Consider the following 26,547-nt stretch of genomic DNA (forward strand, 5'->3'; position numbering starts at 1 on the left):
TCAGGTCAAGTAGGAGGAAGAATGGCCACAGAGGCCAGAGAGAATGAAGGAAGATTCAGAAAGTGCCTTTTCACATTTTTGCTCATGATCCATTTCTTAAACTTAGAGGACAAATCTTGTAGCAAATATTTTTCTTCCTAACAATTTACATGAGCACAATGAACATTTTCCATGGAGCCAGCCCTTCACACTTAGAAGCTTAGAGGAAGAATATTTCCTAGACATCTGGATTAAGGGACTGACTCCCACAGTAATCCATATCAGTATTTGTTTAAACATCTCTATGGGGTCTTGATTTTCATGTTTTAAATAGAGAAATAATTTTAGAGGTTTTGCAGATACATACTAAAGTCCAATTACACACACACACACACACACACACACACACACACACACACACACACATCACATACCCCCAAAAGCACGAGGCTGAGTGGTGAAACAGTGAAGGGTTGAGTTGCTTGCCCAAGCTCTGCAAGCTATTCTATGAAATTCAGAGCAAGAACCTCAGTTTCCTGATGTTTCAACCAATGACCTTTCCAGTTAATCACTGAGCCCTTCCACCACAGCTAACTACTCACATTGTTGCCATGATATTGATATCATTCAATTTAGAAATCTCTTATTAAGGTTTTGATAATATTAGAAAATAAAACTTAGAAATCATTAAGCTATCAAGAATCATTCTTATATTTTATACATTATTATAAAATGTGTAAGGTCAAACATATCTAATTTTAATAGACATTACAGAAATTGTACAGAACATTTCCAAACTTAATTCTCTAAGGCATCTCAGAGAGTGTGACTAAAAATGTTATCGTGAGTTAAAAAGATTTAAAAATGTGTTCTCCAGAAAATGTTAACTAATTGCATCTGTTCTAAAGAATAATTAAAGTGCCAATAATGAATTTAATTAATTAATTTAAGGTGCCAACCTTAAAATAAAATTGTTTTAATTTTTTCAGCAGACTTCCAAAATGCTTCAAACATATGCATATAAAAAGGGCATATGTAAAATAAAAATAATAAATGATTATATTTAATAAATTTAAAATAAAGCAATAAATATCTTCAAATAAATGAATTAATTATCTTCATCCACTAGTTTGCTTCTATATTCTAAGTAAAATCCTAAGTGAACAGATCTTCCACGCTAAACAGACCAATCATGTTTCTTCAGAAAACACAAATATCATATATCTGATTTAGAAATTTATTTTCAATATCTGAAAAGTATCTAAGCTCCTTAAAATAAAATATATCTTATTACATAATTCTTGGTTTAGGAGAAATTTCCGCTATGTGTATGTTTAAATAGCTTAAGAATAAAAACTTACATCAAGACTCTTAATCCAAGCTTGTCCTTTAATAAAGGATAAATTATTACCTGGGAAGGGACATATCACTACACTCAGGTTTACTGTGACCTAAGAGATTGGCTTAGGTCTCCCCAGTCTCAACGGTCCCTCACAATTCCGACCATGATCACTGGTTGAAATATCTTGCTAGTGCTTCCAAAGGTGGAAGATGTCCCCATATTTTGGGGAATTCCCTGAGGATATTTACATGTACAGATGAACAAACATATTAACCCTATCTATCCCAGGTCTTCCCGTAGAAAAGGAGAAAATCAGTCTAATAAAACATCTTACCACTTCAATTCTCAAGGAAAAGGAATCCCAATGTTGTAATAGGTAAAGCCTGATAAGAATGCATGGCACTTTTTTCAGAAGCTCTGAGAATTTCTACTACCATGAACCTGACAACTAGATTGTTGTATTCTAGCAGGCTGAGCACATTTTAGGGTTCTAAATGGCAGGGAATAGCTTTGTGGGGTAGAAACATTAGTATATAATACTCACCTCATAAATGTAATTTCAAACAAGCTGTCTACTCATAAAACAGGAGAGCTGACTTATATTGGCTAGTTTCCTATAAGAAGGACGTATTTTATCTAAAATTTTGCCTGTTTTCTCTGCTTAGCTATATCTGTCAGCTGCCAGCCTGGGATAAAACAGGAATTCAGCAAACGTTTGTGGATTGAATGATCAAGTGAATGGATGAATGAGTGAATGAATGACTGTAAACACGCTCACTCTCCATACTCATGTACTTTTGTGCCTTTGTGGGGTTTAGGAGCAATTGCTTCTTCTTCCATTCTACTACTCCTTTTAATTTCTCTCTTGTTATTCCTGTTAAATTATAGGATGGTTTGATAATTTAAATTTGATAATTTAAATTGATAATTTAAAATACCCCTTTGTAATAATATGGGTACCTCTGTGAAAGTTCTTTTACCAAGCCCGGTTGGCTATATAGTTGCTTGGAAAAACAAAAACCAACTAAACATAACCATGATATAAATTTCACCCCTTTACATTTTATAATAATAGGCTGTTCATCTTAACAAAGCAATTTCTGAATTTTTCTTTAACAAGCTCTATTATTATTCCTAAAGTTTCAATTATTAATAGTATCCCTATCACCTCCTGCTAGCATATTGCACCCCTGCCTTGTGTTTCCTCAGGCTGGGTGTGACAAAGTATGCCTGCATATGACTGTGTGTTTTGTCTATGTATTGGCACATAAATATCCTTGAGGACAGGAAAAGAACTGGTGTATGTGTCTGTGTGCGCGCACGCATGTGCACGCACTTCCCTGGATTGTTCTCTGTGGAAATCTCCCTCCAGATGGGAAAAGAGCCAAGGAGAGCCCGAGGATTTCCCTGACCCTAAGCCAAGGGTGTGGCAAGTGTGCTCACCATTATCAGCTGGTGCCCAAAGGGAAGGAGTGGGAAGGAGGAAGGAGGTAGCAGGGAGGAGGAGGAAAGCTGGTAGTAAGTGTGGAGATCTTTTAATTGCAAGAAAATAATCTGGGAGCCTAACATTTTTGCAGTATTTTAAAGTGTGCAAAGACTTCACAGGACTAGCACATTCTCAAATGACACCTCTAAGACCAACCCAAGCATAAAGATCTTCTGAGGCTTATATAAACTTTGCCCATTAAGGAGAAGTCACAGAAACAGTGCAGGCTTTTCCGCACTGGTGTACTTATGTACTCAAGATAAGTAATAACCTTTAGAATGTTTTCATCCTGTGTTTGCCTGTGTTTTCAGCTATATTTCTATACTGAAACCTCTTCAAATTCACACAGCATTCTTAAATTGCCAAATCCATTGGTCCTTTCTTAGATCACAACAGTGGTGATGACTTTGCGGCATGATATGCTGAACACTCCCTTAAATATAAGGCTCTAAGCTCAAGATCTGACATACCCTAGGCACTCAGTAAGTAAGAGCTACTCTTGTTAGCGAGCTCCTCCTCCCTTAGCTTCCTTGAGACTTGCCTCTGTTAGTTTCCCAGCTACATTTCTGACAGCTAAAGTACTTTGGAATCTTTTATCTGATCTTCAAAGCCCAGACAAAGTGTTTTCCCCCAATAAACTTCCCCACTTTCGCAGTGTCAGAATTAATGCCACTCTCTCTTATGTTCTCATAACCTTTGCTCAACTCCCATTGTCTCACTAATCATGGCCTGCTTCGGATTTTAGTTGAGCTAATTTTTTTTTCAAGACAGAGTCTTGCTCTCGCTTAGGCTGGAGTGCAGTGGAGCGATCTCAGCTCACTACAACCTCCACCTTCTGGGTTCAAGCCATTCTCCTGCCTCAGCCTCCCCAGTAGCTGGGATTTCAGCCATATGCCACCAGGCTTGGCTAATTTTTGTATTTAGAGATGGGGTTTCACCATGTTGGTCAGGCTGGTCTCGAACTCCTGACCTCGTGATCCACCCGCCTCGGCCTCCCAAAGTGCTGGGATGACAGGCGTGAGCCACTGCACCTGGCCTGAGAACATATTTTATATCCCCAACTAAATTTTCAGCTACTTGAGAACAGGACCATTCTTATTTCTCTCAATACTGAGGACAATGTCTTGCACATGGCTGGCTTTCCATAAATGTTGGTTGATTTAAAAGCTGACAACAGATATTAAATTGAATCTTTAACTGCTTCCTGTTTCCCACCTTTCATAGCCAATCCCAAGCCAAAGCCTATAGAATATTCATCTACAGTATCTCTCCCAAACCCTCTTTATATTCCTATTACGGTCATCCTAGTTCAGAACTTTACTACCTCTTATGGAGACTATCCCAATAGCTTCCTAATTTGCCTCCCTCCAGGTTTTCCAGTTCTTCTTGGTGATGCCATCTGTGGTGAGCAGATTAATCTTTCAAACTATAACCCAATCATGTGATTCCTTAGCTCAAAAGTGGGTAAAGTTTTTCCAATGCCTACCAAACTGATGTGCTAATTACATTCCAGACGTTCTATACTCTCTAGGTCTCTCGGTTCCTCCCTTCCTCTTCTTTCATGTCTCCTCTTCACTTACCAATGTTATGTTCCAAACATACCATATGACTTTTCCTTCCATAATCACCCCAACTTTCTCCATCCCAACACTTTACATAGGTGAATATCATTCTCGCCACCTATCAAAACCTTGCACATCCTTAAAGCTGTCCTCAGGAAATACTTCCTGCTCCCCAAGCCCTCTACCCAAGCAAACCCATAGGAAAATTGATATGATTTCTTTCTCTTCACAAAACATTTTATTTATACATCTCTGAGGACCCTACTACAAGTTTTCTTATATCCAAGTCAGGTATGTACTAGTCCGATCTCTATTTTAGGTAGGGTTTATAAGCAACTTGAAGGCTGAAATGCAGACTTACTCATCATTGTATTCCTCCACAGCACCAAAACACTACATTGCATATGGCAGAAATGCCATAAATATTCATTGAGTTTAAATGAACTAAAGCTTTTAAAAATAGCCAAAAAAGCTCAGGTTCCATGTAAGAAGAACGGGGCTCAAGCCAACTGAGTGTTGGCATCTGTGATGATTGGTGTCCTCAAAATTTCCACTTAAGGATGATGACAGAATCAAGCTCTGCTACAGCCAATGAATAATTTATTTGTGAACAAAACATTCTGTTAATGGAAATCTTTTTATGGCTCAAGATCTAAAATGTATTTACTGCCCTATAGTTATTAAATGTTTGCTTTAATCATTAGGTACACAAGGTAATGACAAATGATAATTACAGGATCATTATATACTCTTAAACTGATTTAATCAAGAGTATCTCTTCTGAAATTCAAAAACTCCTCAGTGGATGGGGATGGGAAAGATTACACTGGAACCAATCAACTCACTGCTACCATCAAATTTAAGAAACTAAGGTTTTCTGTTGTTAGAAATACCACCAATTGAAAAAGTAACTTTAGATACAAATGCCTAGTACTTTTTTTTAAAGCTCAATTAAAAATCCCCCTGCCTCCCCGAACTAGACTGCCTCAATCAATGAAACACATCAGAGAAAAAGAGAAGTGCATGTGTTTGCGCATTCCCTAGATGTTCCAGCCTGCCAAAAAATGTTTCTTTGCTGTGCTATTTCAGCAAGTCGTGAGATGGCAATGATCATCCTCCTCAAAAGAAAAAGATAGCTATTTTTCCTGTATGTTTTTATTTTAAGAGGCTGGAAGGCACACTTCTGGCTGCTGAGAGTACTCTGACACATACACATGTTCCTGAGGAGGTGAATTTGTGGGGGAATTTTGGCAGGGTGAAGGTTAAGAAAACCTAAAACCATCCTAAGCTCTTGGGAAATATTTAAGGAGCTGAAAAAAAACAGCAAAAAGAGGAAGATGATGAAGTCTTCCAGTGAATTCCTGTTTCCAACTATAAACCCTCATGAAAAACGAAAAGTAAAGTAGTGTAAAATACATGCTTTTTATCTATATTTATCTCAGACTCAACTGGTACACAATCAAATTCATCACACTACTAGACAAACCAGCTTCTCTCTTTACCTCATGTTTTCTATTAAAAGTGATATTCAAACTCCAAAGCTCGAAGCCTGGGGTCATCACTGACCGCTTCCTCCTGCTACCCACCCCTAGAATGCATGCACATCCACACAAGCTCACCCTAGACCCAATCAGGCAGCCCCTACGCTGGTGTCCTGCACACTTTCCTTCATACAGCCAGTGCCTGTCAATCCTTATCACTACCCTCCAACCAGACTCTCACACCGGTCTGATCTCCCACCACACAAAGTAGGCAGGAGACCAGCAAGTGCTCTGGGTACAAATGGCAAAGTGCCAAAGGCCAGATCCAGGCCTGATGCCCTTGCGTGCCTGGGATCCAGGGACAATTCTCAGAGGCAGTGAACCGTGGAAGTGTCGAGGGTCCTAAGAAAAACAATTTGAGTGGAACGCAGCCACAAGGGCACCATGATGCAAAACCTGAGAAGTAAGGAGCTGAGGGGGATATGGGAGGAAATCAGAAAGAACTTCCTCAGCCTGGGATTCGAGTCTCCACTGAGGTCTGCGATGCAGTGCCTTCATCTGTGATGTAAGCGTGGGAGGACATACAGGGCACAACATGAGATGACAGCTCTTGTTTGAATTCATGGAATTGCCTCCTAAGTGGCTTCTGTGCTTGCAGTGACTGCTGCCCCCCACCCCACCTCACCCGCCATCCAACAGGGCCCAGCCCGACCCATCTCCCTGAAGCACAGCTCTGAGTGCAGTGCTCTCCTGCTCAAAGGTTTTCATGGGCTTCCCATGCCCCTTTGTCCTGCAGTCAATGTCAGCTGTGCTTTGCCTTCACACTACACAGGAATCCCTCATAGTCAGAGGCCACATGTAATTTATCTCATTAAATTTTTTCAGAGGTCAATTATTTTTGTTGCCATAGTCAAAACAAGGAGAATGAGACCTCCTGGTCAGGGACTGTAGGGGTTTTTAGGTTTGTTCTGCTGTGTGGGGAAGGGGTTTGTTACTATTTTACTTTAAGAGCAATTTTTGCACTACAAAATTCATAAATTTGTATTCATGACCTGGCTCTGGATATTTAATAAGTATCAGACTTGCAGATTCATCTCACAAATATAATTAAAATTAAACCTGTGTCCAGGTATCGATTTTCAGTCCCCAAAGTGAATTTTAAAACAGACACTTGGCCAGGTGCAGTGGCTCACACCTATAATCACAGCATTTTGGGAGGCCAAGGTGGGTGGATCACCTGAGGTCAGGAGTTCAAGACCAGACTGGCCAACATGGTGAAACTCCATCTCTACTAAAAATACAAAAAATCAGCTGGGCATGGTGGTGGGTACCTGTATACCAGCTACTAGGGAGGCTGAGGGAGGAGAATCGCTTGAACCCAGGAGGCACAGGTTGCAGTGAGCCGAGATTGTGCCACTGCACTCCATCCTGGGCAACAAGAGTGAAATTCTGTCTCAAAAAAAAAACACAACAGAAAACAAAAAACAAAAACAAACAAAAAAAACCTCACAAGCAATTATTTTTATTAAACCCAACAAATATTTATTAAATGTCTACTATTTTTTCAATCACCATTTTTAAGAATAAAGAAGACACAAACAAGCAATTTACAGTGCAGGCATATGACAGGAAAACTTCACATAAATTACTTTATTATAAAGTGCAAGTACAAAAACGCATACAAAAAGTGGCATGAGAGAAGTATAAATTGTTAAGGGGTGATGCAGACAAAGGAGCTCAAACATGAAGAGAAGTAATACTACAATAAAATTATTAACCAGACTCTGACGTCAGTAAAGTGCATTAACCCAAAATGCAAATAATAGATGAGGTAGAAAATGCGATTAAGAAAGCGAATTTTTCTCTTGGCAATTCATGGGTGAGACGTCAATGTGATATCAGATTCAAACATAAAATAAAGATCTCTATGTGGGGGATTTTGTCCAATATCCAATTAAAGGATTTATAGTGAAAACTGTAACTGCCAAGGGAACCGGAACTCCAGAGGCCATTCTTGATCCACAACGGATATTGCTTGGAAATCATGAGATTCTCAGATCAGGGAAGTGATTGGGTAAACTTAACAACTGGTATCATCAGATACTGGTTTCCAGAAGGTGATAACTGACAGAGGTCTGGAAAATTTACAGTCCACATCTTTCTACAGCATTTTATTCCTTGGACTACCTCAAGATTCCCTAAAAGTATAAGATTTGACTCTGCCCCCAAATTTTGATACGGCTGGCTTCTATTTCTTTATGTCAGTCATAATAAAAAGAACATAGTGGCCACATCCACAACGCTCCAACATTTGAACACTGCCAGTTAACTAGACTGGTGACTTGGTAGTGACTGACATGTTAGCCAAAAATGGGAGAAACAGAATTGGATTCTGGTTCTATGACTCACTAGTGCTGTGACTTTAAGCAAATTACTCAACTAAAACCAACCCCCCCACCACGAAGCCTCCGGTCCCTTATACACAAAATAAAGTGTGAGTAATAACTACATAATAGCTATTGCCTCAAATGAGATAATGTACATGGAAGCCATTTGTAGACAGAGAGTAAGTCATTACACAAATATTAATTCATGCCATCATAGAAACAAGGCATATGATCAGTCACTAAGATCCACTGTGTAGGTTTTGCATGGAGAGTGAAAAATGAGAGGCTCCTTCACACAGCCATCCTATACTGCAAACTGAAGGAGACAGGAAGGATAGACAGAAGGAAATACTATGAAATGATATGAAAGAAGCCTTCAGTCAGGGTTTCAGATGGCTGCAGCATACTTGTGGAACAAAATGGGATTTGCTCATACTACTGGTTTAGTTAATACTTACTGATGGAATGATGAATATGTGAATGAAAACTTATTAAATGCATGAACGAATGAAGGTATAACCAGGTAAAATACTTGAAAAACAAAGCAGGAAGAGTCAAATTGTGAATAAGAAAAAATAAGAAAATAATTTTGGAAAAATGAAGCCATGTAGCTCAAATAAGCTAACAGTAATGGGCTCCACTCACCTAAGCTAGAATAGCAAAACAAAGGGCAGTCTTTGTAAGGAGGCCAGAAGAAATGTAGAGCATACATAAGAGTCCACATTTTCACATCAGTTTGTAAATATTAATACTCAAACATAAATACTGATAGCCTCTTCTGTTATCTCAAAATACAAGGAACCAAACAGAAGACTTGTATGCATCTGAAGAGCTATAAAAATATAAAAGGAAGTCCTCTATAATAGGAAACATTTTGAAGGCCACAATATACTGAAACTTATAAGGTCTACTCTGAATGATCTGTGATAGCAGAAGTTATAGTACACCCAGAGATAACAGATAGCAAATCTAATTTGCACCCTTATCAAATCGTTATAAGACCAGTTAAAAGGTATCCAAATAGAATGAATTAAAAGGGTTTTCTTCCTTTTCATTTTCCTAAATGGTATAAGTAATAATAAGAAAAAACATATAAAGGCATATCAAAGAGAAAGGAGAGATAAACAGATGAAGAAAAGGTTTGGGGAAATCACAAAATATAGCAATTTCCACAGAACATAGAATTATGTATTTTGGACTTCCTAATTTAAAGTAAGACTTCAGTGATGTCTGACTCCAGAAATTACTAACAGTAATAATTGTATAATTATCAGCAAATTAATTACTGCTCTTTAACCCAATATTTTCAAGTTTATAAGAGTCTTAATAATTTTCACTTTCTTTTTTTAGAAAGGAATATCACTTACATAATTCCTAAATAAATATATCCAATGTAGTGACAGCATATAAATCTGATCACCCGTGTGTTTAAAAGCCCAGACTCCAGCTAATATCACTTTAAAATGAATAATGTCAAGACCAGTCAAAAACATTCACTGCTTGAAGGAAAATGCCAGGACATGCAAAGCAACATTATTTTAAAAAATTATTATAAAAAAGCAACATTATTATAAAAAATAATAATAATTTGTATGTACTAACTTTTCAAAAAGTACCATAAAAGGAAGAATATTCTATGGATGAGAATGTTCCTTTCTTACTTCGCAAACTGTTTTCTATTTACTACCAATTTGTGGTGGGAGGAGTTGGGCACATTTTTAAAATTTATTATTTGTAAAAAAAGTTATATTGAAAAAAAACCCTCATTTGGGCTAATGCACAGGGCCAGGTTCATTGATAAAGTCACTAAGAGGTTGCTGATTATGTATTCCATATGCATCATGAAAATGCTTACCGATTCCTTCCTTACCAAAAGAAGTATTTGATTTAATTGAGAAAATATACCTAGCTCTTTGAGTAAAGACCATGTTGACAGGCTAAAGAATCAGTCACATGATAAATGAAATATAATTCTGGTTACATTTAACCAGTGACTGCAATGACTATTACCCCTATTAATCACCATCATCATAACCACTACTATGAACTCCTAGTACCTGCCAGGTATTTAATCCTCATAGAGCCTTATGAACTAAGCAGCATCCTTATTTAATGCAAAGCAATTGTTTCAAAGCACAGTGACCCCAATAAGCAGACTCAACCAGAGGAGTCCAGAACTCACAGTGCAATACACAAGAAGGCTATCTGCACTCAATGTCCAGGCCATGTCCATTCTCAGGAGGCACTGATAAAACAGTCGCTTGAACATAATTTAAATTAGGTACCACCAATTTAAATGTCACTTAACACTTAGGATACTTTGGAAATAACTGTAAAAGCCAAACTTGGGAGTAGATGGAAAATTAAATGTGGCAAACAAAGACATTTAAGTTAGTGGTTCAGATTATTAATTTTCACCTTCTAATATTTATTATAGCTATTGAAAAAATTAAGGCCTTGCTTTTCACACTTTTAAATATCTGTCTTCCTAATGGGTTTTTCGTCTAACTGCCTCATATCCCTTTAATTATCCAAAACTTTTTCCAAACAGCACCATGTGCCCATAACAATGAAAATTATTGGTGGCAAATGAACACTGAACCATGAACCTTACGGGCCAAATGAAAAGTGGTCTCTGGAATGTCCACACTTGATATTTCTACACTCACTGGATGCTCAAAAGCTACACTAGCAAATCAAGTTCTTAGGCAGTGGAGATTATTTTAGACAAAGGGAGATTATTTTAGACAAAGCTTAGAGCAGTTGTTGGCACTACATAAACTACAACGCTATCACTAAAAAACCACCTGACATCATCTTGTCTTAAGATGTTCACAGGTAAAGCAGACACTATTAGTGGGTTTAGTTTAGAAGCTGTCTTCCCAGATGATTAGACACTTTCCTCTCTTGTTCGTTATCATTCATCAGGTTTTAAAATAGCTCCAGTTTATTTGGAGGAAAATTAAGTAACAAGCTGTACAATTTTAGAATCATGAATAACATTTAGAATTTCAGAAATTCAAATCTTGTGACCTAAATTAGGAATACAATTTTTTTTTCCAATTTTTCTTTACTGTGTAAAGGGTTAATTAAAGCATGAGTTTGCTTGGATTTTTTAAAAAAATTACCAAGCCCTAAAATCAGTATCATATAAATTTCTGATGCCAAAAATCTGTTTGACAGAGCAGGCTTTACTATACTGACATTTTAACAGTAGCCAAAGTCCTGTTCCCACTAAATTCTGTCTTGGCAGCACCAATAATTTGCTAAAAGCCTAAACTCCTCCTGGTAACTAATGTGTTCTCAACCTCAGGAGCTTTCCACAGCAGCACAGTGCAACAAGGAAGCTGAATCCATCAAGTCCTTCCTTAAGATTTCTATTCTTATTACAGAAACCATGATTTCTATAAAATGAGAATGGTTTAAAATACAGAAAGATGCTAATTTACTTCAAATGTTCATTACATCTTAGATGTGAATCTGACAAAATGCAATAAAACTACATATAAAAACCTTATTCAAAGTAAAATCTGATATTTTCACATTACTTCAAGATTATAACAAGCAAATCAACATTAATACATCAAATAAAAGAATCTGGTTTCGAACTATAAATGACAACATTTTCTAATCTTCAGCTAAAATCAGACATTTCCAGAAATGCAATAAAGTATGAATATTTTCATTTAGATAACATCCAAAACATCTATCACAGGTTTCAAGAGCCTCAAATAATTACAGTCAAAATTTCACATAAAGCTCATTTAATATTGTGCTTGAGGAATCTTTCCAATAACTTTGAAATCAAACCATATAGAAAGCACTTGGCTTGACTTACCTAGTGGCTGTATGTTAAAGCATCGGTAAAAGAGCATTCCAACCAAATCAATTCACTTAATTTTTCAAGTAGATCTGATTACTATGGTCTTTTAAAAAATTCAAAGGCTCCACCTAATGAGAAAAAAACAAAGAATTACATTTAAACCGGAGCGTGATTATAGGATCTATACATTAATAACACAAAAATCAACTCCAGAGTATTATGATATTATACTATCTTTTCCTACGTTACTGTGCTACTTGAAGCTATAAAACAACAAAAGCGTCTAGGAATTAAGTTAAGTTTTCCAGTTTGGGGTAAAATGAATGTTCAAACATAGAGAAAACAATAAAAGAATACAACAAAGTGTGAGAACAGAAGAGTTTGTTATTGGCAGGTGGAAATAATGGTTATATAATGTCAGTTAAGACATTAAAATTAGAGATGGGGGAAAATGTAATTTATTGCTTTGGAATTATACTCATTGATTCTTCTAATTTACTGATGCAATGAAAATTTGTAGGTGACAGTTCCTGAAAGCCATTAAGCCCTAGCTACACGCAATCTCTGTTGAGAAACAGAAACTAATATCTAGACAGATCATTTAAACATAAAAATGGTCAAGAAGTCTTGGAGATAATTCACTAGCATGGATTTCCAAATCATTCTGAGAATGTTACACCTTGTCTCTACAGAAAGTGTTTACTCTCCTAAGGACTCACAAATAGCTTAATTATTATTTATAAATAATATTGGTTTATTCCATTCACTTTGCCAGTAGAGCCACTTTTCCTGAATTTCAAACATTAAATTACTATCTCAGCTCTAAGAGAAAGTTTGAGAGAAAGCAAGCATTAACTTAACTAGAGAGAGAGCCTAAAATGAATGCTAGAGGGCTGAGCAGAAGAGTGAAATAGAAAATTGGACAGTTTCTAGCTACTCCCAAATTAGGTCTTCCCAAGGTAGACTTAGTATGTTCAAACATACTAATATTTCAAAAAGTCTCTGAACATCAAACACAATCGTATTCAAGTGAAAGTTCAAAAACTTATTCCAAAGCCATAAGCACAAGATTTTTTTATTGTGCAATTTGGAATTAGCCATGCACTGCCACTCCCCCAAACCCACTAACCACATTAACAAAATTAATTGATAATCTCAGTATTAAAAAATAAAGGTTGAAACAGATGTTATCCACTAGTATTAGAAGGTAGATGCTCCAGAAAAGAACAAAACAAAAGATGTTGCTAACAATAGAGAAGACAAATAGCAGTAACTATACATACTAACTAGAAATCCATGTAGTCATGGGAAATATGTTTTCACTTTCAAGAAAACCTGTGTCTAGATTCTAGTCTTACTGCTATTCAAGAAACAATTATTTAGGAAACTCATTTGGACGTGGTCTCAAAAGACTTCTTCATTAACAGAGATAAATAATCTTTATTCCAGGGTTCTTGCCATAAACATGACAAGACAAATATCAAATGGTTTGGTTATTTAAAATTACACTGAATCAACAAACACAATCACCTGAACAATGAACTGCAAAATGATTCAACACACACATTTTTCGCATTTGAATATCTAAAGCGGCGAAAATATTTCTGTACTTTTCCTAACATTTTATGCAAAAGTTACAAAGCCTCTCTCAAATAATATTTGGTAGCTAGCTTCATAATACCACTTCTCAATACTTCCCAGGATGGTTTCGTGCAGAAGCTAGCATAACTTTTCTTTCTGTTAGTCACTTTCCAAGAAAGAGGTAGGGCACTCCCTTGAAGATGCAGGACAAACTTCAAGATTCTTAAAAATCCTTTCTCATTGATTTCTCGATGTACAACGTAAAACTGACTTACGCAAAAGTCTTTTTCAGTCCCTCTTCATTTCTTAGGTAGGGTATTGTTTTCTAAAATTATGTAATTCTTGCCTCGTAAGAGGTCTTACATTTCCTAAGACAACCAGTCATTAAGCAATATGTTAAAAGGTTTTTCACCTGTATTGCAGCAACTGTGCTCTCATTTCTAACCGGTTGTCTAAGTGGTCAGTGACTTCAATCTACTTAGGAGTTTTTCAGTGTTCCCATAGAGTACCTAAAAGTGGTAGTAATGGACACTTCATATCAAAGTTCAAAAGCACTAAGTACAAAATATATTAGTCACCCATATGGATGATTCAGCTAAATGACTGTACTGATTAGCCCAGAAGAAGCAGATCTGTTGCCTGTACAACAGGTAAGCCTCGCGTACAAACCACAATATAACATTTATTTAGAAATGTTCACTTCCTTAAAAATAACCACATATAATGAAAGGAAAATAAACACACGATGGTAAATGGCCTACAATCGCTACACCATACAGCAGTGCAACACCTCAAATAATTTTATAACCTGATGAAAGTCACTGACTCTAAACTTCCTTACTTTTAATTTGTTTGTATTGCCTGCCTTACCAACCTGGGCAGGGGTTGGGGGTTGGGGGAGGGACTCTTAGTGTTTTTTGGCTCTATCAGAAAATCTAAGTACATCTGACCTTTGTATTTCAGTTATATGTTACATGGTCTAAACAATGGAGCAATTTATCATTAGCTAATATTTGATCATGCTTGTCACCAATTGGTTTGTTTCAGTTATTTGCATGTAATAAATCAGATGTACACACAATGCTGGGCTTGAGTGACTTTCTCTAGCTGAGTGGTCTACCGGGAGTAGTACACAGGAACCATGCTCCCTGAGTTCACCAGGACACTCCCTGGGAGCAGTTGAATTGATCATACTGTTGCAATACTGATCACAGTAAATGAGCTTTTTGAGGAGGCCTCTAGAGTAGCAACCACACTCTGGAGTAAGCCTGTGTATCATAATGTCTCTATAGACCTAAATAACTCTTTTAATAGTCATCAAACACTCTCCTTTCATTGACAATGAAACTGAAGCCCAGAAGGTCACTGGCACAAGGTCATGCAACTAGAAGCAGTTTTCCTGACTACTATTCTACTGTTTTCCCCGTTGCATCGTAGAGCCACTGTGCCTCTCATAGGCAAAAATTCAATCAGGGCTAGCAGGAGTTTACTGAACAGCAACTATGTTAAACTTGCTTATCAGCTTAGGATGGGAAGGAAAAGGGGAGAGTAATGAGTTCAGAGTGAGAGAGAACAGACCTCAAATACCACGGGCTCCAGAGTACCCCCTTCATCATGGTTACAATCAACTCGTCTTTTCACAAACCCAGTGGAGAAGTGGCCAATTAAAATAGGGAAATCAAGAATACCTTGACAAGTTATACACCCAAGACATCTTAACTATTTTGTAGGGTTTCAAAGTGACACTTGAAAAGCCCTCCCCTTGTGGCTAATTAGTACAGCTATCCTTATTTATTTATATTAATATTATTTTTCCTTATAAACACTTAAAAACATTGATGACATTTTTAACCAGAAAAACACCATTTATCCCATTACCCAAACACAATCTTTTCATTTTTAAAAATTTTAATCTATTATTTGTCCCCATGTTAGTATATTTTCACTGAGATGTCCTCATAATGCACATATAATTGTGTATTCTGATTTTTTAATTTAACATTTCATAAGTATATTATTTCCATGAAATTCAGTTTTCATTTTTACTAGCCATATGATATTCCATAAAGCTAACATAAAGTCATTTCCTTCATCATTCCTATATGTGGCAACATTTCAAATGTTCTCACTAATTTTCAGTACCACAAATACTGTTTTTTCTTAGAATATTGTCAAAAATAGGATTATCAAATTGAAAGGCAAAAATATGTTTACAATGGACTTCATATTTATGGCCACATTGATTTCAAGAGATTGAAATTATCTACAAAGCCACCAGCAGTAGATGTGCATTCTACTTTCACCAAACTTCCTCACCATTGCATGTAATTAAAATTTCTTTTCAGAGGCTTATTTAATGTAATACGATATTAAAGGGTGTCATTTTTATTTTAATGGTGACCATAATTATTCTCTTATTTAAAAATTATTTTATTGTCTTTCACCTCTAATATAAAATGTATCTACTCATATAATTTGACTACCTTTAGGTCATAGTTCTTCCTATGAACTTAAATGACCCTTTATGTAATATATATTAATTTTTTATACATTTTTTCCTGTAAATTTGTTTTAACTATTTAATATATCTGGCATATATTTAGATCCATAGCATAAGGTACGTATTCAGATAGTTCTGACCAATTCCAAATTATCCATAATACTACTTACTAAGTTTTCCTTCCTCACACATCTTTCTACAAGCTTGCTTTATTATGTTGTATTATAATTTGTCTATTTCTGGGCTCACCCTTTAGTTACATCGATCCACATATTTAAAATGGAACTTTTGTTCAGACTGCCAGTATGATGTGACTCGCATTGTGTTAGGTCGTTTTCATGTGCATAATCACATGAACTTACTGTGTGTGTGTGTTACTTTTAATTACTGTTGTTTCGTAGTATGTTCAAATCCATGGTAGAGCTAGAATCTATTCTTCATTTTCTTTTTTCAAATGTTCATCGATATTTTCTTTTCTGCACGAGTATATGTGGGAAATTTTCACCCATTTTTTTCAGATTATATTATTTAATTAAGTGTACTGTTTGCCCTCCATATTCAGTCATACTCAGAATATTCCCATTAGCAGTCTGATTAAAATTGAGTTGAATTATATACATATGCATCTTTTCAACATTTTGTTGTCCCATGTTTAAAAAAATAGCATATTATTATGAATCTCTACATAGACGACATTTTAACATTTATATTCAATAGACATTTATATTCTGCAAGTCTCCTGATTCTCTGTCTTTCCTCATTTCCATTTCACTTGCTTGGAAATACTTCATTCTTCATGTCCAGCAATTAAATTGTGTTAATTCCTCACAAGGTTCCCTAAATCACTTCCTTTACATGCCGGAAAATGCTAATTAAATAGAAGACAAGTACTTAAAATCCTATCTTAAATAAAATATCTTCATTTCCTTGACCAAAATGAAATTAAAACTGCATGTAAACAATATCACCACCACAAAATAATATCCCATGTAACCATTCTATTCCTTAGAATATTTACATGACAAAGCCCTGAGTTCCTTTAAAACACAGCTGAATGGCTTCAGTTAGCTAGAGCCCTCCTCCTTCCCTTCCACCCACCATTGTCTCTTATTTCTGCTATCTGTGAAACAGTTTTGAGTTCAAAGATAGAGAAAAAGTGCAGAAATATAAATCACTTAAAATTATAAATAAAATATGTTAAACCTAAGTTTGACTGAAAATAGTCTAAATTTTGTTGTGCATGTTAACTAAATCCACGTGTTATCTTCCTTGATTTCACAAAGCTAGGTACTCTCAAGGAATCTTATGGTTTACATAACCGATATGGTACATGAAGAATTCTAGACTCTGTACTGAAAGGGAAGAGAAGGACAAAAAGAAAAAATGGGAAGAAAAAAAAGACCTGAACGTCTGTGTGTAGATAGGCAAATAAGAACTGAAACTGTTTGCCATCCACACTTTGAAAGTCACACTATGTGTCAAGTTTGTCAAGTTGAGTGAAAGAAGGAGTGATGTGCTTCTCCACTTTCCTGAAGAACCACGTAGAAAATGTGGCAAATATTTAATTTAAGCCTTGTTTCCTGAAAGACTGCAAGATGCCCACAAATTTTCTTTCCCAGAGTTCAAAATAGCAAGCTGAGTGGGTGTAAGCACTTTAAGTGAAAAAAAAAAAAAAGTAACTAAGGAAAAGGAAATCGTACTTTCTGCTTCTTAGTATAAGATTTTTTTTTAAAGGCCATTTAAAGAGATATTAGTGATTAGGATCTGGTGGTTGTCTTGAATCAGAATACAAATACAGTCCTGGTGACCTCAGACAGAGCCCCCTGGCCACATTTAAACATGATTCATTCTGTGTAAAGATGAAACTGACAACATCGTAGTTACAGTAAGAGCAAGCTGTTGTCTGCTACGACCAGATACCTAAATCACAACAGGAAAACACTTGCACGAAGGGAAAGCTGAATGTCTATAGGGCCTCTACCCTTTCCCAAGAGAGGGACCTTCCTCAGCAGTGCTTTATAATATTTTCACATGTAGATGAATCACCAGGGGAGCTTCTTAAAAATATGGGTTCTGATTCCGAAAGTCTATGTGGAACCCCAAAGTTCCCAGGTGATAAGTTCGCTGGTCTACACTTTGAGAAGCAAGACTGTAGTCTGTAACAATAGTTTCCTAATAGCCAGACACCAGAAATCACAATCAACCAATTAAGAACACTTACTAGGTACCTGTGCCAGTTGTTATAAAAAAGTACATAACAGGTGACCTGAGCTAATACAGAAAAAAAGGATGTTTTAAACAAATAAAAGCTAAATGTGTGAAAAAGACTCTAAGGATAATAGGAGTTGAGAACAGGAAGAGTTCTGTGGGGACTAGAGTGGTCGCAAACGGCTTCATAGAGCAAGCTGGACGTGTGCAGCCCCAAGTTAAGGGAAGGGGTGGATGTGGAGAAAGAAAGAGCAGGCCACCACTAAGGGCAATTCTAGAAGGGAGAGCCTAGAGTTCCCACAAGAGAAAGCTACGGTGAGCCTGCTTTGTGGTTATAGATATTATCATTGGAAGCTTTTAATCAGAATTCACTTTGAACCAGGTGAAAGGAAACTCTGGCCTTGTTTAAAATTTGTCGGTTTGGAAATTATAATTCTATTCCAGGACAGGAAAGAATGGGTAGTTTTGCCTTAGTCTTATGCAAATTTTCTCCATTGGCAGCAGCAATAGTGTTATGAATGACATTTTAGGTTTGAGCCTGGGAGCACAAAATTACCATTTTTGTACATATATTTATGCATATGTATGCCTTTGGTTAACATATGTCTTTAATGATTAAGACTTTCAGAGCATTAGAATCAACTTTTCACTACAATAGATTTAATAATCTTCTGTTACTTCGAGTACTTGAATTTTACTTTTATTATAAAAATAATTTTTTTCTCCTGTAACATACTTTTGGATGGCACATACCCACACAACACCCTCAACTCCAGCAATATTCTTCCATTCTTCTCTTTCCTCCCACACTGGCTGACAATGGGAAGAAAACATATCCAGAAACAGAATGAAATTATTAATGAATTATACCTTACGTGTTTTTTTTAATCTTAAAGAGTTTTTCCTACCAACCCACAATATGTTGGGTATTGCACAATGGATTCAACAGAAAAGCAACTGAGGATTCCACAGGTCAATACAAACATAAACATTCAATCTCTAAACTTTTTTTTTTTAATGAAGAGAATTGCAGAGGGATGAGCGTACTTGCAAGCTGCAAGAGGGAAGTATTTGAAAGAGAAACCTAACATTTTAGCTCTCCTAAGTCAGGTCAGCAATCTCACTGAGTTCTATTTCCATCTTTTCATCTTGGGAACTATGAAATTCGTCATCTTATTGTAAGCATTAAGAAATGGTACTTGGAAGACTTACAAATCTTATGTTTCATATTAATGTTAAATGCCATGACTATGGTTTAGCCACAGTTACTGTCCGAGGTATGTTTCTGTCCTACCAAACTTCACTATGCTTCCTGTTCTTAGTAAGGAAGTCAGAATTTAGGCAATGAATTACGGCAAAACTGCTATTTCAAAGCATCAAGGCTTGAATGTTACAGGATACCTGTAACACTGCGATTGGGCTGAACAAGATCCTAGTATTCAGGATGTACCAACAGAGTCACCTTCCCTCCCGTCAATCCAATGCACACACACACATGCAAACACTCACTAGTGACAAGAAAAAAAATATTAATATGAGAATGCTAAATTACTGCTACCTATGAATGGTTACAAAAACAATAAACAGATATGAATGGTTGCAAAAGCAATAAACAAAATGCAAACAGGCACACCCTAGTGAGACCATGAAGTGTGTCTTCTACAAATCTCTTCCCCTTTCTATCCTGGTCCTGTTCAGGTGTCCTGGCCTAACCTGGACATGGGGTCTTTGCAGGCTGCACGCTGCATCTACTGCAGAAAAGAGCTGGTAAGATTTTTCACGCTAGGTTGTCAAAAATGTAACGTGTTCTCATTATGAAAAAATTTACATTAAGAAAACAGCAAAAACAAAAATCTTGGGACATCATGAAACTTAATACAAACAAATAACTGTTGGTGAAGAGACAGATTTGGGGGAGGGGTTTTGCAAGAATAGAAGCAAGACTTCCTCCTCTGTGGGAAATATTAGTAATCCTATTAAGGCACAGTGCAAGGTGTGTCATAGACACTAGAAGCAGATATGGTTTACTTTCAGTTCTCTGAGGTGATTCTTATTGGAATTGAAGTGGCTCTTCTGAAAACAATTAATCAACAATAAGTTCTCTCTCCCTCCCTCTGTCTCTTTCTCTCTTCAAAGTGTGTGTGTGTGTATATATATGTATGTCTTTTCACTAATTATTAGGCGTAGTCCCATTTTTTTCTCCTTGGTACCTATCACTATAATCATCTGTGTTGATGTGTCACCTGCTTTTAGAATTACACATGGATATTACCAGAAGTTACAGAGTTAAATTTGCAACAGCACAGACTTCTAACTACAAGCCTGGGACCATGGTGGAAACAAAGGTTCAGTTAAGGAAGATTTCCCGAGCCAGAATTGATGTCCTCACTAACCAGGCTGCCAGGCTTAGATCAAATGAAGGTCGATGCAATGTCCCCAGAGGAAGCTGTTCAACTCGCCGGGTCGGTTCCCCAGAGCCCTGCCAAGGAGGCTGTTCAGATTGACAGCGCCCTGGCAGAGCTGCTGTCTTCCCCAGGCAGAGAGGCCCTCCCCCGGACAACAAGCTGGGTGCAAACTCGTCTTCCGCAGACACCAAAAGAGAGCACAGCAAAGCTAAGCGGCTGGGGACAGCCACTTGTGGCTGAGACAAAGGCAGGCTCCCCCTGCCGCAGGACGATCACTAGGACTGTCAGGCTGTCGAAATGTATATTGCAGACAGGACATCCCTCCTGGCATCCAGTGTGAGCGAAGTCCAGGCCACGGCAACAACAGCCTGGCCTGAGGACAGCCTGCACCACACATCAAAGCCAGAGGCCCTGGGAGGCTGGCCAGGCGCCAAAGATGCCTGAGAGCGGCAGGGGAGTGTGTTGCCTTAGGACAATAGCAAACTGGGACGTGGTAGAGTCTGTAAATTCCAAGCACTGGGGAGGTCTTCTCAGAGATTTTACCCTCTCCTGTCAGGGCTGTGATTTAATTTCCTTTGAAGAAAAAAAAAAAAAAAAAAGAAAAGAATATACATTCCCAAACCTTCTGTCTGCAAAGGCAGACACCACAACGCAAGCTTAATGCACTCCGGTCCTTCCCGGCCAGCAGCCACTGTCTAACACAATACAGCTAAGTGAGATGTGACATTCTCCCGGTCCCCTTAATAGGGCATTAAGTCTAAGGAGTAATTAAGATCATTTAAATGCAAACATCATTGTTCCATTGCTACTATACTCTCAGATATTTCCCATCAATTCTGTTTAATTAGAGTAGCACCACACGTTAATTATAACCTGACAGTTTTATTGATTTCACAGGGCACATCATACAGTCCCATTTTAGGTACCAAGGACTTAAGGTGAAGCATGAACCTCTCAGTCACAAAGATGACTCAGCCTCTTGGGCTGATGAGGTTCTGATTCTTCTACCAGGAGAGGTTTACCCACTTGCTCAACAGAAATAGTTCAGTAATCATCTTATGTCCTCACTTATTTCACAGCGTTTTGCCAAACAACACATCAAAAACAAACTAAGGAAAAAAAACCTGTAAGAGTGTAAAAGAAATATCCATCTCCCTCTGTTCTGTGGTCTTAATCTGCAATTCTTAAGGACCAGGACGAGGTGCTGTGAAGGCTACGCAGGTAAGGCTGGCACCAAACAGAAATATGGTGCACTTCTGCCCCTGAAGCGACTGGCCCCACTTTGAGAAGCCATGCTGTAAACATGCTCATTAGAACAGAGAGGACTGGTCAGTTTTCCCTTCAGAGGAAATGAATATGAGTTGAGGTCACTCAACTCTAATCCACCCTGTACCTCAGGGTTATACTCCCAGCAGCACATGCTCCATTAAGCCAGCAGTTTGTCATAGCCCAGCGTGTCATCCATAACGGCATGTTGGGGGTGGAATCACTTCCAACTCCTCGCTAATTTGGTGCGGGGAATGCCAAGGTACAGAGTTTTACTTGATTGCATAAAACATAGAGCTATTTTCAGCTTCCAAATCATCGTTCTGGCTCTTTCACCAGTCCTAAAGCCATATTACAACCCTTTAAAAACATCTTTTCTATTCGATTTTCCCTTATTTTAACATAAGCAAACACTTTAATCCCACTAAGTCTCTGAAATATGAAGCCATGAAATGTTAGAAAAAAAAAAAGACGAAAAACAGTTTAAGAGTTTTACACATATTTGCGATTTAAAATGGTCACTGCTGCTATGGTAGTGGGCCTTGAGTTATCTCCAAACTCCTTATAAAAACCCTGGGCAATTAACACTTAGCAGGACTTCGGTGCCTGATGACAAAATCAATTCTGTTATAGTCACACTTCGAAAAATGACTTTGAAGAGTAACAATAAATAATGAAAATTAAACAACTGCTAACTGATATAGGAAGAACTTCAGCTATTTCTGTAATAATTCCACTGGGATTTGTGCTGAACATTATAAAAACAGGATGTTTTGTTTGTTGTTCTTCATAAAAGACTACCGAACCAGTATAAGACTCCAAAATATATCAAGACTACAAATCTATGTGAAGTCTACTAATATTAAAAAAAAAGCCAAGTGGAATTTTTATTCATGTATTTAACATTTTTGCTCAATGTAAGATGACCTCAGGAAACATGTTTCTTATTTTTATGAAAACCAAAAGGAAACACAGTTATGTAACATAATTCTGCAATGGTTCAGCATCACAGTGCAGAGAACTTAATCCTAAATATAGGACTGTCACAAATCAGTCTTCACTGCTAAGACTTCTTATATTTAACATTAACAACGGATTATCCCATGGTAACCAGATACCTGTTCCATTTAGTTAGAGGCTAATCCTAACAACATAAGGATTCCAATAACAAACTTTTTCTAATGTTAACATCAATGAACTGTGATGAAGCTACTGCACCAAGAATGAACTTAATATTAGTGGATTTAGAGATAACTTTAAGTGGTATGATTAGCACACAAATACAGTCTTATCTATGGATGTGGGGTGGGGGAAGGTATCACTTCTGTAAATGAAACCATTATTTTTTACTGCTTAAGTAAATCAAAGCATTCATATCCTCTTTTCCTGACACACACAGCTGTATTTGGAAGTGTAGAAGAAATAGGGAGGAAGTATGTTTAGGAAAGAATTGCACCTGAATATTTTCCTAAAGGCTGGGCATGGTAGCTCACATCTGTAATCTCAGCACTTTGGGAAGCCAAGGTGGGAAGATTGTCTGAGCCCAGGAGTTCAAGACCAGCCTGAGCAACATAGTGAGACTCTGTCTCTAAAAATAAAAATTAAAAAAAAATTCAACTGGGGCATGGTGCACCTGCAGTCCCAGATACTCAGGTGGCTGAGGTGGGAGGATTGCTTGCATCTGGGAAGTTAAGACTGCAGTGAGCTGCGATTGTGCCACTGCACTCCAGCCTGGGCAACAGATCCAAACGCTGTCTCAAAAAAAAAAAAAATCTGAAACAAATAGTTGTGCTCTGCTCTGTCCATTCTGATGCTTTTGAAATAGCTGGAAAAGCACCCAAATAACTGCTGCTGCCATTCCATGAACTGATCTCTATTTAAATCAAGTGAAAGCACCAGTTCAACCCCAAGTCTATGAAAGGAACTAGAGGTTTCTCTTCACTTCTGAGGTCCCAGAGGCTACATCTAATCACTAAGCCTGATTGTTTTATTTTCTATAACACTCTAAAAAGTATCTTTTTAATATCTAACCACTTATACACTTTTCTACCTGGTGAAATATATTTTTTCCTATTTCAATATCTGTAATTTGCTATTTATGTCATCTGTTAACCTATTCAACAATCATTTATCATGCACCTATCACACACCAGGCACTGGGCTGTATGCAAAGGTACACAAATGTGTTTGATATATTTTTTCCTATTTCAATATCTGTAATTTGCTATTTATGTCATCTGTTAACCTATTCAACAATCATTTATCATGCACCTATCACACACCAGGCACTGGGCTGTATGCAAAGGTACACAAATGTGTTTTATGATCTTAAAGAATACCGGGCTTGGAGGAAGTATGAAAAGTGCTGTAGTACAAATTACCATAAAGTCCATAGGAAAGAGAGGAGGAGTTATTAAGGAAGCTCTGACAGTGGAGACACTTGCAGTGGATCTTCAGTAATCAGTAGACATTTGTGAGGTGGAAAAGAGGAAAACCAAGTTGAAAGGAAATATATTTGGTTTTAGAGCAAACTAAGTTTGAGGTGCCTTAGAAACAACTGGGTAGAAATGTCCAAGTAGACATTTGGATACATAGATGTAGAATCCATGGGAATATGTGAACTGAAAAACTAGTATGGAAGACTATTAGCATCATTAGCAGCTAGAGTGATTCTTTATTTATTTATTTATTTATTTATTTATTTTTGAGACAAGGTCTTGCTCTATCACCCAGGCTGCAGTGCAGTGGCACGATCAAGGCTCATTGCAGCCTTGACCTCCCAGGCTTAAGCCATCCTCCCACCTCAGCCTCCTGAGCAGCTGGGACCACAGGTGTGTGCTGCCACACCTGGCTAATGTTCTTGTATTTTTTTGTAGAGACAGGGCTTCACTATGTTGCCCAGGCTGGTCTCAAACTCCTGGGCTCAAGTGATCTGCTTGCCTTGGCCTCCCAAAGTGCTGGGATTACAGGTATGAGCCACCGTGCCTGGCCTAGAGTGGGTTTCTGTAAAACAGTCTGAAAAGCTACAGAGAGTGGCTTAAGGGTTGAACTTTGGGAAAAGCCTCAAAGACTAGGAAGTGTGCGAAGGGGCTGAGAACAGAGACAGGCCTACTAGGCCACAGCATCACAGAACCAAGTGGCGAAAAAATTAAATGATAAACAGAGTCAGACACAAATCAGGTCAAATAAGTCAAAGACCCAAAAGATGTCACTGAATTTCAAAATTAAGAGGTTATAAATGTTCCTCGTGAAAGCAGGTGGTCGAAACTGTGAAGCAGTCGAGACAGGTAAAGTAGTAGCTAGAAAAGCCATCAGGATTATTGGTTTTATTGTTTGCTTGTTTTCAAGATGGAAGGGAGTGGAGCATATTTAAATTTTTCTAGTTGAGAGATCTTTAACAGCTATGGCCCTGAAAAAAAATACAATGTCCTAACAATATTTTACTGGATTAAATTTTGGCCACAGTGGAGAGATAATTATGACTTGATTGTGTTAATATAAAAGTTCAAATTCTCAGCAATTGACTACTAATGATGATATAATGATTTGGGGAGTCTTTAATTGAAGGAATATGCTGTTCTTCTGTCGAATAAATCAATAAGGAATCGCATAACACTGTGGGGAAATCTTGAAAATGAAACTACTAAAAGATAAACTTTGACCATATAATTTTCAAGCTGAACAAAGCTTTAGGGATCATCCACTTAAATCCCTTATTGTGAAACAGATTTAAAATCAACGCAATAATAACAACTTCCACTGAAAAATATCAAAACTAAGTTTAAATTGTGCAAGAAAGAAAATGATTATGACAAAGAGGCTGCCCAAACTACTCTGAGAAACTTTTAAAACATTTTATTCAGACATCTAGATGGGAGGGAATTCCTAAGCCTGACAATTACAAGTTATCAGTAAGTCCACCTAGACAATTTCGAAGAAGCACCCTGAAAGAATTCACTGACTGCTCACGCTCCTAGCACATAATGACTAATTCATCCTGCTCCATCTGGGGTCATACCTCACCGTGGTTCTCACCCTGAACACTGTCGCAGGACAAGAAAACAGTCACTTTGAAAATAGTAAGCAAGAAACCCAACTGAAAAATGTTAGTTTTACAGTCTGGTGGTTTGTGTTGTATGATCATAATGGAAAACCCAGTTTTATTCATGTGATGAAAAATTCAGGAAAAAAAAGTGTTTCTTTGTAACTTAGGAAATGACTTCTATAAGGTTAGTTTCTGGGAAATATACAAATAATAGAAGCACTTTCATATTCTTTCATAAGTTGAATTTAGAGTTTTCCAACTCCCTTAAGAGGTGAGAAGGAAAAGCAACAACAAGAGGAAGCAACTGTAGCCAGCCTGGAATCAATAAGGCCTAGTAATAGGATTTGGCTCATAGCCAAGAGTGGGGTCCACCTGCTTTCACTGTGGTAAGACTCAGGGTTGAGGCTCTTTTATATGCAGACACACATGTACACCCCAAGCATGATTTAATTTCTCTATAAGATGTAGCAAATAGTTTTGGC

The 26,547-nt window shown here is 37.3% G+C and overlaps 1 protein-coding gene across 11 annotated transcripts in view; it reads right to left on the minus strand.

Moving 5' to 3' along the window:
- HIVEP2 (HIVEP zinc finger 2) overlaps positions 1-26,547 on the minus strand; it is a 195,617-nt gene that overhangs the window by 73,496 nt on the left and 95,574 nt on the right. For all 11 annotated transcript variants that reach the window (XM_063707898.1, XM_019029863.3, XM_063707900.1 and 8 more), the window contains one exon: positions 12,076-12,188. The gene's annotated coding sequence lies outside the window, so the exon portion shown is untranslated. The remainder of the gene's footprint in view (positions 1-12,075; positions 12,189-26,547) is intronic.

This window comes from Gorilla gorilla, chromosome 5 (assembly GCF_029281585.2).
Source record: "Gorilla gorilla gorilla isolate KB3781 chromosome 5, NHGRI_mGorGor1-v2.1_pri, whole genome shotgun sequence".
Taxonomy (NCBI): domain Eukaryota; kingdom Metazoa; phylum Chordata; class Mammalia; order Primates; family Hominidae; genus Gorilla; species Gorilla gorilla.